General features: G+C 34.0%; 1 long non-coding RNA gene across 3 annotated transcripts in view; it reads left to right on the top strand.

Moving 5' to 3' along the window:
* LOC139045064 (uncharacterized) overlaps positions 1–14547 on the top strand; it is a 150338-nt gene that overhangs the window by 72009 nt on the left and 63782 nt on the right. For all 3 annotated transcript variants that reach the window (XR_011502695.1, XR_011502697.1, XR_011502696.1), the window contains exon 3: positions 7921–8488. This is a non-coding gene — a long non-coding RNA (uncharacterized lncRNA). The remainder of the gene's footprint in view (positions 1–7920; positions 8489–14547) is intronic.

Consider the following 14547-nt stretch of genomic DNA (forward strand, 5'->3'; position numbering starts at 1 on the left):
TAAGATTGGCACCTGAGCTAACAGCTGTTGCCAATCTTTTTTTCCCCCTGCTTTCTCTCCCTAAAGCCCCCCGGTAGATAGTTGTATATTTTAGTTGTGTTTCCTTCTAGTTGTGGAATGTGGGATGCTGCCTCAGCATAGCCTGACAAGCGGTGCCATGTCTGTGCCCAGGATCTGATCCAGTGAAACCCTGGGTGGCCGAAGTGGAGCAGGCAAACTTAACCACTTGGCCACTGGGCCAGGCCCTGTAAACAAAGTTTTATTGGAAACCAACCACACTCATTTGTTTATCTGCTGTCCATGGCTGCTTTTGCACTACCACAGCAGAGATAAGCAGTGGGTATTCATTGAACTTGTCTGACCTACAAAGCCAAAGATACTTGCTATCTTGTCTTTTACAAAGAAAAGTTTGCTGACTCCTGGCTTAGGCAAGTATGTGGGCCTGAATGAAGAGGTGATGAAGTGGGAGAAATCTAGGCAAGACATCAGATTTCTGCATTGGTTAGTTGAATAATTATTAGAGTCATTGACTAAGAGAGCAAGTAAAGAAAAAGTATATTTTGAAAAGAATGTGAATTCAGTGTGGGATTTTAGAGTTTAAGTTGCTTACAGAAAGGTAATATGGGGGTGCCACCTAGGTCAGTAATACTCGGGTCTGGGAATTAGGGCGAGGTTAGAGATAACAATTTGAGTATTGTTATTGTTTATTTGTGGTTTAATTCATGGAGAGAAAAGAAAGAAAAGCTCTTGCCATTTGTACTACTGTTCTAGCATAAAATTTTTAACAAGGGAATAAGCAAGAATACTATCTCAACAACTTTAACCTTGCTTTAAAAGTTCCTTAGATTTAATTTCATATAAAGAATACCATGAAGAGATATTTTTACTAGTGCTAAATAAATAAAATTAATACAGTAAAAATATAAAGTTTATTTGTAAGGCAATTGTCTGGAACTTAAACATGTATATTTTAATAGAAAATTGTCAAACTCTCCTCTAAAGAATTCACAAAAACCTACATAATCTATTATACACACACAGTTTAGTAGTAATAATCTCATATTGAGTATTCCTAACTAACATTTTTAAGACTACAGACGGCCCCTGACTTACAATGGTTTGATTTTTTGACTTTATAAAGATGCAAACATTAAATGTATTTGGTAGAAACTGTACTTCGAATTTTGATCTTTCCCAGGCTAGTGATATGCAGTACAATCCTCTCTCATGATGTTGATCAGTGACAGTGAGCCACACTCCCAGGCAGCCCCACAATTACGAGGGTAAACAACTGATACACTTAAAACCATTCTGCACCCAGACAACCATTCTGTTTTTCCCTTTCAGTACAGTATTCAATAAATTCCATGAGATATTCAGCACTCTATTATAAAATAGGCTTTGTGTTAGATGATTTTGCCCAACTGTAGGCTAACGTAAGTGTTTTGAGCACATTTAAGAGAGGCTAGGCTAAGCTATCATGTTCACTGTGGTAGGTGTATTAAATGATATTTTCAATTTATGATGGATTTATGAAGACATAACCCCACCGTAAGATGAGGAAGATCTGTGTTTCTAAAGGAGAAAACATCAGTGCTGTATCTCAGAATATTACAAAGATATTTTCAAAATCAGCATATTTTATAGTGACAATTCTTTGTGTTTTATAGAGTATCTTTACCCATATCATTTTAATCTCACAGCCCTCTGATGTCACTTCCATTGTTCCCACTTAACAGAGGATGAAATTGAGGGTTGGATTGTTTAAAAGGCTTGCTAAACATTACAGAGCAATTAGGGTAATAGGGAGTATAACTGATTCTACTGATGCTATGTCTGCTGCTTTACCCATTCTCCCTCTGTGTTGCCTGCCTTGGTAGCATCAGAGCACACACGGATGCCAGGCAAATCTAGAACAGAGTACCCAGAACTAGGTTCAGGGTAGGCCAATAAGCATGAATGAAACTTGAAGCAACTAGGCAAAGGTAGCTATTTTAATTCAATGATCAAAAAAGTTTTTCCCAAGAGATTAAAGAATGGTGGTGGTGTTAGGTTAAAGAACAAGAATTTAACATTTCTGGTGTTGACATGAGCAGATGGAGAGCCTACTCTGTGCATGTCTAACAGATCAGAGGACTTTGGAATTGGTTAGGAGAAAGTAAATGAGAAAGAAATGGACTACTTTGAAAGGAAATTCAGAAAACAGGTAGCAAAGAGCCATAAAACTGGAACTAACCTAAAGTTTGGGAAATTAACTTTGCTGTGCTGCCTATTTCTGAGGCTATAGGTTAGATATTTGTTTGTAAGAGAGTGACTGTAGTAAAAATTAAAGTGTATGCAATTAAGATTTCTATGATTTGACTTTGTTTAAATAACGTGTCTGCAAGATATAGCTTCCTTAGGTCTTTTATCAAAATGAGGCTGAATGTTTTGGCATGTCTAATATAAATATTAATGCTGAAAGAATTAAGAACTTCATACAATCTATTCAATGATTATTGCTTATTATTCCTTTATTTTCTTCAAAATGTCTCCATTTCCCTGCCTAAGTATGGGTTTCTCAGCTGAACAATCTATGTGTTTATACTTTCCTTTAAACTAAAGATTTTTCAAAACATTAAAATATTTAAGTGGCATTTTTATTTAATCTTAATTAAAATAGATATATTTAATCTCAAACAATGCATAGGAACTTTGTTTGGCATAGTACTTTAAATTTTTGTAGTATTTTATCTGTTTGCAAACCACATATTGAAGAGTGCTAAAATAAAAGTGATTAAGCAATCTATATTGTTAATATCCCCAGAAGCTGACAGACATTTAACTTTTAAACATAAAGTAAATTATTTAATTTTAGTGGTTTTTTCTTTAAATAATTATCTTAAACAAGTATTTCTTTATGTACTGCCTTAAGCTTCAATTCTGGTATTTTCCAGGCAAATTTTCATTAGGTATAAACTCGTTTCATGTCCTTCTTTCATTAAAAATATCTTCCTTCTGAATGGCTCACAATATTTTTTGTGTTTTGCAAAGTTGTTGTAGGTTTAAGTTATTTATTCTTTATAAGTACAAGCTTAAGGCTTAATAGGGATTTAACACATGAAGGCTATGGAGAGATTTATGGAAAGTTGTTGCCTGTGTACTTATTATTTCAGTAGGTCTGCAGCCAAGGGTCTGCTTATGGGTCTGTGAGTGTTATTGGGAGGAAGAACTGGACATGGAATAGAGAGATGCAAGGGACAAGCTAGAAACTGTCAGGTCTTTTCTGTTACACATCTACCAGTTCCTGTCTGATACCACATCTGAGCATGAGGCCCTTCAGTGAATAATAGCTACAGTTTCACTTCTGTCTGCCATACCTCATACAAGTACTTCTGGGCCAACTCTATTTTGGTATTATACGCAGAAGAAGATTCTGGAGAACAGAATTCTCCTCTAATCACATTGACACCGGAATATGTAAAAAATATATATGAAATGAATCAATATGTCATTATTTAAAAATTATATATTTCTATATGCAGAAAATCTAAATGTGCAAAAGTCTTTAGAATACATGAATTTACCAAGTTTTCTAGATCAATGGTCAATATACAAAAACAATTAATTTATATATTAGAAACAAATAATTAGAAATGATATTTAATATGATGCCGTTTACAGTAACATCAAGGCATGCTAAATACCTAGAAATAAATCTAAAAAAATGGGTTATGATCTCCATATAAAATATTATAAACATTACTGAGAAAAACTTAAAGAAACCTAAATAAATGGAAAAAATACCATATTCTTGTATTGGAGGTATAAATATTAAGATGTCAATTTCTCCCATATTGATTTATTGATTTAATTCAATAGTAATTTCAATATAAATTGACACTTGATAAAAATTATATATGGTGCTATAAAGGTCTTATAGTTTCTGTGAAATTCTCACAAAAAGTTTAACAGAGTTGAAAGTCTTAAACTACTAGATATGAAAATTATTTTAAAGCTTCATATTCATAACTGTATTACTGGTACAAGAATAGATAAATAGTTCAATGCAACTGAATGTGGAGTCCAGAAACACTCCCTTATATATATAGTCACCTGATTTGTAACAAAGATGCATCTTTAATTCAATGAGGGAAAGAATTATTTGAAACAAATGATGCTAAATCACTTGGGTAAGTATAATTAATTTTGGATATCTGGATAGTTGGAAATACATCGTAACCTAAATATGAAAGGAAAAACAATAAATCTTCTAGAATAAAGTATAGGAGAGTATCTTCATCAGCTTGAGGGAGGGAAAGAATATGAAACACAGAAATAGCTAATCATTAATAGAAAGATTAACATAATGGACCTGGCGGACAGATTTCAACAGATACCTCACGTAAGAAAATTTATGAATGGCTTAAGTACATGAAAATGTGCTCAAACCATTAGTGTTCAGAAAATTACAAATTAAGACCACGTGAAATACACCTAACAAAACCTCTCACCAAAGAAAAATGCCAGAGTAGATCACTTTACTGGTTAATTTTACCAAACTTTTACAGAAAAATTAACTCAAATTATTCTCAAACTCTAAAAATTAGAATAGGAGGAAATATTTTCTTCACACATTCTATGAGCCTAGCCTAATGAAAAGCCAGAGATATCACAAGAAAACTACTGACTAATATCCCTTATAAACATAGATGGAAAAATGCTAGACAACATACTAGGAAACTGAATGTAGTAACCTAAAGGCTTGTACACCATGACCAAATGGGATTTATCCTAGGAATGCAAGAGTGGTTTAGCATACAGAAATCAATATAATATGCCACATTAAGGTAGGAACTAAAAAAAAAAGTTCATCTCAACTGATGTAGAAAAATCATTTCACAAAATCTAACACCATTTCATGATATTAACATTCAACAAGAAAATACAAATAAAAAGCACCCAAATTGGAATGAAAAAAAGTAAAACTATCCCTATTCTTAGATAAGATTTTATATATGTAAAATCCTAAGACATCCACAATGCAACTATTACAGGAATAAACAAATTCAGGAAAAGTTGCAGGATACAATATCAACACACAAATATTCCTTGTATTTCTATACACTATCAATGAACAATCCCAGAAAAAAAACTTAGAAAACAATTCCATTTACATTAGCATCAAAAAGAACAAACTGCTTAAGAATAATTTTAACAGAAAAAGTACAAAACTTCTGCAATGAAAACTGAAAAAGTTCCTGAAAGAAATTAGAAAAGACTTAGGCAAATGGAAAGGAATCTTATGTTCATGGATTGGAAGACTTAATTTTGTTAAAATGGCAATACTCCCCAAAGCAATCTACAAAATCAATGAAATCTCTATCAAAGTTCAACAATCATTTTTCAGAAATGGAAACCTGATCCTAAAATTAATATGGAAACACAAGGGACCCTGAATAGCCAAAACAATATTTAAAAAAGAAAACAAAATTAAATTAGAGGACTCATACTTCCTGATTGCAAAAGTAACTACAAAGCTACAGTAATCAGAACAGTGTGGCACTGGCATATGGATAGACATGTAAACCAATGAAATAGACTTGAAAGTACAGAAATAAATCAAACATCTATGGCCAACTGATTTTTGACTAGGATGCCAAGACCATTCAATGGGGTAAAAGAGAGTCTTTCAATAAATGGTGGTGGAACAACTGTATAGCCATATACAAAAGAATAAAGTTGTACCCTTACCTCACACCATATAAAAAAATTAACTCAAAATGGATCAAAGGCCTAAAGATAAGAATCAAAACTACAAAACATTTAGAAGAAAACAGGTAAGTCTTCATAACTTTGGATTCTTAGCTATGACACCAAAAGCACAAGCAACAAAAGATAACAGGTAAATCAGACTTCATCAAAATTTAAAGCTTTTATGCAAAGGACACTATCAAGAATGTCAAATACAACTTACAGATTGGTAGAAAATATTTGCAAATCATATATCTGATCAGGGTGTTCAGTATCGAAAATACGTAAAGAGCATTTACAACTCACCAACCAAAAGACAACCTAAATAAAATATGGGCAAAAGAAATCAATAGACATTTTTCCAAAGATATACAAATTGCCAAAAAGCACATGAAAAGTGCTCAGTATCATTGGTCAGTAGGGATTTTAATTAATCAAACTACAGATATACCACTTCACACCCATTAGGATGGCTATAATAATTTTAAAAATGAAAGTAAGTGTTGACAAGGATGTGGAGAAATTTTGACCTTTATACGTTGCTGATAGGAATGTCAAATGGTGCAGCTGCTGTGGAAAATAGTTTGGCAGATCCTCAGTAAGTAAAACATAGGATTACTATATGATCCAGCAATTCCACATATAGATATATGCTCAAAAGAATTAAACACAGATATTCAAACAAAAACTTGTACACAGATATTCATAGCAGCACTATTCACAATAACCAAAACATGGATACAACCCAAATGTCCATCAGCTGATGAATGGATAAACAAAATGTAGTATCAACATCCAATGGAATACCATTCATCCATAAAAAGTATTGAAGTACAGATATATGCTGCCACATTGATAAACCTTGAAAACATTATGCTAAGTGAAAGAAACCAAAAACAGAAGGCCACAGGTTGTATGATTTCATTTATCTGAAATATCCAGAATAGTTAAATCCATAGAGACAAAAGCACCTTAGTGGTTGCCAGGGGCTGAGGATAGGGATGAAGGGAGAACCACTGTTTAAAGGGCAGAGGGATTCCTTTTGGGGGTGATGAAAATGTCCTGGAACTAAACAGTGGGGATGATTGGACACCATTGTGAAGGCACTAAATGCCACTGAATTGTACACTTTAAAATGGTTAAGATGATGAATCTTATATGTTATATATGTTTTACTACAAGAAAAAAAATCAATAACAAAAAGAAATGATCCCATGTGCCCAGAAGGTAAGAGTGAAACAAGAGAATAATATTGTATGTTTTCTGTGTTAAGAATATCAATTTTGATACCTGTATGTAGTATGGTTAAAAGGAATCAAGGGAATAGTTAGAGACTCTTGGAATATGTATTCTAATTGAATGTTGATGGGGTGCTGGAATGAAGTTTCTTCTTTAAGGAAGCTATTTGCAGTCTAGCATCCATATATAAAATTTACTGAAAAATTTCATACTGAATCTAACTTCTCTGATGCCTTAGTTAAATGTGAGATGTTTTCAGGAAAGCACAGTACAGATGCCCCTACTCATTGAAATATGCATGTATTCCCTCAGTCTCCACAACATTAGGGAAATGACGTCTAAGGAAGAACTACAAGATCTTTGTTTATGGCTTTTTTTTTTCACATTATAATTCTGTTCCTTTAACCTCCCGCTACAATCCCTTAAACATCCTGAGTCCTCTAAATTCTCTATGTGCTTCCAAAATTGTACTGTCTAGCACCTGTGCAAGCTTTGGCTACAGCTAAGTTGTGGCTAAATCCAAGTCAGAGTTTAGATTGTTTGCCTCTGTGTTTTAAAGTTATTTTTAACTCAAACAATAACAAATTCTCTGGATTTAAAAGTTCCAGCTTTATAGGATTATACAAATGGGGTATTTTGTATTTGGTGAGAATAAGAAAAAGGTGGAACAAGACATATGCCAATTTCCCTGTGTAACCACAAGTTCATTTTTAAAGCATGCCAATACTTTGCTTTTCTACAGTCTTTCAAAATGTATGTTAATGCTTGTACTGAAGAGATGTCATATTAAGTTTGACAATTCATTTAAGAGGTAATTCAGAAAAAATTCACAATGTAGAAATGGTAATTTTCTAAAATTATCTGGAATTAAAAATAAGCAAGAAGTTAAATGAAATGTTAGTTTATAACATATAAGAATACTAAAATCATATCAATTATCTTTTCCAGCCACAGGAGTATGAAACTAGATATAAATTACAAGAAGCAAACTGAAAAATTCCAGAATTTGTGGAGATTAAGCAACATGCTACTGAACAACAAATGGGTCAATGAAGAAATCAAAAGAATAATCAAAAAGTACCTTGAGACTAATAAAAATGAAAATGCAACATACCAAAACTTGTAAGGTGCAGTAAACACAGTTCTGAGGGATGTTCATAGCAATAAATGACTACCTTAAGAAACAAGAAAGATCTCAAATAACCTAACTTTACACCTCAAGAAACTAGAAAAAGAGAAACAAACTAAGTCCAAAGTTAGCAGAAGGAAGAACATGAAGATCAGAGTGGAAAAAAATGAAATAGAGACTAAAAAGACAGTAGAAAAAAGTTTTTTGAAAAGACAAAGCTTTTAGCTAGACTTACCAAGAATAAATGAGAAAGGACTCTAATAAATAAAATCAATAATTAAAGAGGAGATGTTACAGCTGATACCACAGAAATAAAAGAATCATGAGACTACTGCAAACAATAAAACACCAAAAATGGGACAAGTCCTTTCATTCTTCTGTGCAAGTGTAAGTAATGGCAACTGTTGATATCACTTTTTGTGCCTGTTCATAGTTTTCTTTATACTCATAATAAATGTAATTAAAAAAATTTTAAATAGACAAATGTATTTCCTAAAATTCTTTCAAATGAATAATTTGACTTAACTTCCCATTTCATGCAATATATTCTTAAAAAATTGGAAATGCTATAAAGCCTATCAAACAAGTGTTAGTTAAATAGTTTCTGGTATACTTACTCACTTGGCAAATAATATAGTAAGATTATAAAATACAGTTATAAGATTGTATATTATATTATTTTATGTAAAATACTATGTACTAGTTGCTTTACAACAGCCATATGAGGTAGTAGTGCTATTATTGCCCAATATAGAGATGAGATTCAATAGAGTTATGCGATTTATCCTGTGTTCCACAACTAAGTGGCAGCCTTAGATCAGAAACCTGTACAATCTAACTCTAGAGACAATGCTTTTGATTTCTGTGCTACTGATGTCTCTCTACATTTGTTGACATAGAATATGCTCTTAATATACAAATTTGGAAAATAACATATATAGCTATATCTTAAAGTATTACCAGCTGTATCTTAAAGTAGTACCAGTGTCTGATAGCAAAAATTTATAGTAATTCCAATTTATTATATTTTTATTCCATTTATTCTAATTTTCTATATTTGTATTCAATCATAAAATAGAAGATCAATACATACTAAAGATTCTTAATATATTGGTGAATGAATACATGAATGTTTAGGGGAAAATAAAGCACAGAAAATACATATACTCATGGAAATATATCTGAATAGTGAATGTTTATTAACTAAAATATTAATGTTTATAAAGTGCTAGATTATTGAAAAAAATATTCCTAAATTCCTTCTTGTCTTAAATGTACATTCTGTTTTTTCTTTAGTGACAATATGGTACACAAGCAATACAAATGTAATGAAAATTTAAAATAAAAAATATGGTACATTTGTTTTGCTTGGATTGAATACCCAGGGTTTACAGGCAATGATGATGGTAGTACGGAAACATAACTGTGAGCCTTCCTACCCCTATGGCAACATAAACTATTTAAGTAGTGCACGGATAATTTAAAGATGGTATAGTCTTTGTTCCCAGAGTAAGCAATTTTCATTCCATTACCACAGCTGCATAAAGGACAACTTTCAACCACCTGCAGAAATTTCTTTAAAATATGTCCTAAGAGAATCTCAGCATGCAGCTTAGCAGCTTTCTCTTAAGACACAAACAAGTTTAAATTATTGAGGTTCTCCCGCTTTCACTAATGCAATGAGTCTAGATGTGTGTTTCCACAGAGCAAAGAGAAATTGCCACCCACTGAATATGAAGATCTTAAGAATCTATATCCCAGAGGAAACAACATTTTCAAATTAGGCTGAACTAAATTCAAGTTTTGCCTTTGTGGGTGATCTGAACACATGACCCTAAGATGTGAAATTCATAAATAAAAATATATAAGTATAAATTTATATTCATAAATATAAATACTTTTCCATTACTTTTCAATTCCAAATCAAAGCCAACATCTTCGATCTATATTTTGATGAAAAAGATAATAGAACTGGAGAATCACAATGAAATGAAAACATTAGATTAGCTAATTAAATAGCTTATTTTAAAAAGAATCTTATTAAGTTTATCCTAGTCTGTGTTCACTTTGTCACTTTTCTAGCTAACAGTAGGGAAATATATTAATAATGCATTTTGAGTTATTTCTCAGAGGACCAGAATCAATGACTGAGGACTGTTACTACACAAAGTCAAAAATGTCATTGAGAGTGATTTTGATTTCACAATATTCTTGATTATCATAGTGTTTATTAAAAGATCCATTAAAAGTCAATCATGCAAATTTAACTGGGAAAATCTAATAGATTGCCATTGGATAGCTTCCACTAAACTAATGTAGGAAAATTATAACCAAAGACTTAGCTGTTGTCATTAAGAAATAAAGACTGTAATGATGAATTAATTACAAGCAGAAATCGATGACATCATTAATGAGTGAAATTAAATCTTTAAGACAAAATTTAGTAAAACTTTTTGGTTCTCATTTATTTTTTATCATAATTCATTGATATTTTGGTCTCAATATTAGTTAATGCATCTCATTAATTATAATTTAGACTTGTATACACTAATTTGGAGTGTTGTAGGAGTAAACCATTTCTGTTTTCTTCCTTCTGAGAATGCTCACAGATATCACATTTTTTCCTTATTTGTATGGTGGCAAGCTGCTTTGTAAGGGGGCTGGCCCAATACAAAGCTGCCCAGTTGCTAAGTCGGTCTATATCTCTGGGTCCAGTGAGCAAAACAATTTTGGTTCTTTCATTATATTCTTCCTCTTAACCTTTATTAGCAATAAAGCAGATATTTTGGTTCTCTATCTGCTGGCCTTTTATCTTGCCTCTCAATTTGTCCAGGACACAAGCAAGAAATAAGAATACTATTTATTTGGTGTCCTTAAGGAATCTAACCTACAGCATTTTGTGCATTGTGTATGTTAGGTTGGCCATTCTATCTTCATCTTTCCTATAGTGAATCTTTCATCTTTAGGAAAAAAGGTGCTTAGTAAATGGAAGATGTTCAGTTATGTTTTTGAATTTACATGTGACTCAATAAGTCAATTAATAGCACAAAAGTCTCAATAGTGTATGATTTCCTATTATCAATCCCTAAGCATTGATTAAGTGCCTAGCTTTCTGCAAAGTGCTGGCATAAAAACTAATAAGACTCTAGCGACATCAGCAAGATGGGAATAGGAAGCCCTGTATGCTCCTTCCTCTCATGGACAAACCAATTCAGCAGCAATATACAGATCAATTCCTTTTGTGAGAAATCCAGAAACTAGTTGAAGGGCTCCTGCAGCCGGGCTGAATGTGAAACCAGCCACATCAAGCTGGCAGAAAAATTGGAGATATACTTTTGTCCTAATTTCCACCTAACATAGTGCCATGCAATCAGGCAGAAACTTCCAGCTTTCACCTTATCCTGGAGAAGAGAATGAGTTAGGCCACACATACAACATTCCAACTGTTCGGGAGGCTGCCTGAGGGACTGTCTTCTATCTCACCTGTCTCAGAGTGCTGACAGACACAATATATGATAGAGTCCCAGGACTACAGAGAACAAAGGCAGAAATTTGAACTAAATGTCAGGCACTCAACTCAACTCTTCCTCAAGCTCAACACAGGGCAAGTGGGTGGAGAAAAACCAAACAACCCAGCTCCTAGCTTCTGCCTGGGGAAGAAAAGAGTTGGACTGCATAATCAAAGTTCCAACTTTTTTGGATGCCACTCAGGGAATTGGATGTTATCTCACCTGTCTTGAAGCATTGATAGGACCTGGCATATACTAGAGCCCTGGGGCTACAGAGAACAGAGTGGTGGTTTGAACATGTACATGGGCACTCACCACAGCTCCTACAGGCTCAGCACAGAGAAAGCAGAAAACAAAAACAAACCCAGCACCTAGTTTTTCCCTGGAGAGAAAACGAGTTGGGCCACACATTCAACATCCCAACTCCTCTAAGTGATTGCCTTTCATTTTGCCTGTCTCAGAGTGCTGATGGGGCCCAGCTTCTGCTAGGTCTTTGGGACTACAGAGAACAAAGGCAATGATTTGAGCTAGTGTTTAGGCACTTGCCACAGCTCCTCCTCCTGGCTCAACATAGACAAGAGGCAAAAAAAATCAGCTCACTCCTTTTCTCTGCGGTGGGAAATAATCGAACTGTGCATCAAAAATTCTGACTTTTCTGGGCGTGCCCAAAGGCCTAGCTTGTCCTGCCTGAATCAGAGTACTGATGGGACCTGGCATATATTAGATGTGAATGAAGATATTTAGATATCAATGAAGAAGGTAGTTTGAGCTATTACATAAACAATGACCATGTCTCCTCCCACAGTTCAGCTCAGAGATAGTAGGTGAAAAACTTTAGCTCCCAATTTCTCCCGGGAGAGGGAAAGAGCTGCACTGCACATTAATGTTCCAACTTCTTCAGTTGCTACCCAAGGGATTGACTTCTGTCTCTCCTCTCTAGGGGCCACTAAGAATAAAAATGGTGGTTTTGGCTAGCAAAAATATTTGAGAGGTCTACACAAGCTCTGGCTGGCTTGATTGGTGATTCTCATCTCCTGTATGAGGGAATCTGTGAAGACAGAGAGGTGGAAGTTTTTCTAATGTGTAGATACTAACCCAAAGAGTCAAGGAAAATGAAGAAACATGGAAACACAATCCAAACAAAGGAACAAGATAAAACTTCAGAAACCAACCCTAGTGAAATGAAGATTATGAATTACCTGACAGAGAATTAAAAATAACTTCCTCAAAAGTGCTCAGTATGCCCTGAAGAATAATTCATGAATAATGCGAGAATTTCAACAGAGATAGAAATTTTTAAAGAGAACCCAACATTAATATTGGAGCTGAAGGATACAATAACTGAACTGAAAAATTCAATAGAGGAATATAACAACAGATTAGAGCAAGGTGAAGGAAGAATTAGCAAACATGAAGACAGGTCATTTGAAATTATCCAGTCAGGGAAGCGGAAAAAAAAAAAAAAAAAGGAACGAAAAAGAGTGAAGAAAGTTAAATGGACTTACGAGATAACAAGAATACCAATATATGCGTGATGGGAGTGCCAGAAGGAGAATAGAGAGAGAAAGGACCAAGTCTATTCAAAGAAACAATGACTGAAAAGTTCAAATCTGGGAAAGGAAATAGACATCTAGATTCAGAAAACTCAAAGGATTCCAAGTAAGATGAACCCATAGAAATACACACTGAGAAACATTATAATCAAATTGCCAAAAATCAAAGACAAAGAGAATTTTGAAAGCAGCAAAAGAAAAGTGACATCACATACAATGGCTTCACTATAAGACCATCAGTGCTGTTTACTTATTTATTTATTTATTTATTTATTTATTTATTTATTTATTTATTTTTGCTGAGGAAGATTAGCCTTGAACTAATATCAGTTGCCAATCTTCCTCTTGTTTTTATTGAGGAAGATTATCCCTGAGCTAACATCTATGCCAATCTTCCTCCACTTTATAGGTGAGTCGCGGCCACAGTGTGGCTGACAAGTCATGTAGGTCTGCGCCTGGAATTTGAACCTGGGCTGCTTAAGCAGAGAACATCCAACCACTATGCCATGGGACCAGCTCCCTCATCAGTGCATTTTTTAGCAAAAATCTTGCAGACCAGAAGGGAGTAGGGAGATTTATTCAAAGCATTGAAAGAAAAAAAATTACCAATCAAAAATACTACAGTTATACATCACTTAATGATGGGGATATGTTCTGAGAAATGTGTTCTGCAACAACGCAGAGTGCACTTACACAAACCTAGATGTTATAGCCTACTATACACCTAGGCTATATGGCACTAATCTTATGGGACCACCAGTGTATATGTGATCCATCATTGGCCAAAATCATTATGTGGCACATGAATGTATAGTGGCAAAACTATACATTAAAAATGAAGGAGAGGGGCTGGCCCCATGGCCAAGTGGTTAAGTTCGCTTGCTCTGCTTCAGCGGCCCAGGGTTTCACCAGTTCAGATCCTGGGTGCAGACATAGCACCACTCATCAGGCCATGTTGAGGTGGCATCCTACATGCCACAACTAGAAGGACCCACAACTAAAATATACAACTACTTACTGGGGGGATATGGGGAGAAAAAGGGAAAGAAAAAAAAGAAAGGATCAAAAAAACAAGGATGGAATATGCATTTCCTGACCTTTAAAAGAAATGAAGGAGAGATAGAGAGATTACTAGATAAACAAAAGCTGAAGAAGTTCATCTCCACTTGATCTGCCTTACATGAAATGCTACAGGGAGTTCTTCAAATTGAAGCAAATAGAAAAGCTAAACAGCAACACGATAACATGAGAAAGTATAAAACTCATTGGTAAAGGTAAGTATATTGACAAATCCAGAATACTATATTACTGTAATGGAAATGGGTAAATTTTAAGTTCTATTACAAAAGTCAAAAGACAAGAATATTAAAAATAACTATAACTA

This window comes from Equus asinus, chromosome 4 (assembly GCF_041296235.1).
Source record: "Equus asinus isolate D_3611 breed Donkey chromosome 4, EquAss-T2T_v2, whole genome shotgun sequence".
Taxonomy (NCBI): Eukaryota; Metazoa; Chordata; class Mammalia; order Perissodactyla; family Equidae; genus Equus; species Equus asinus.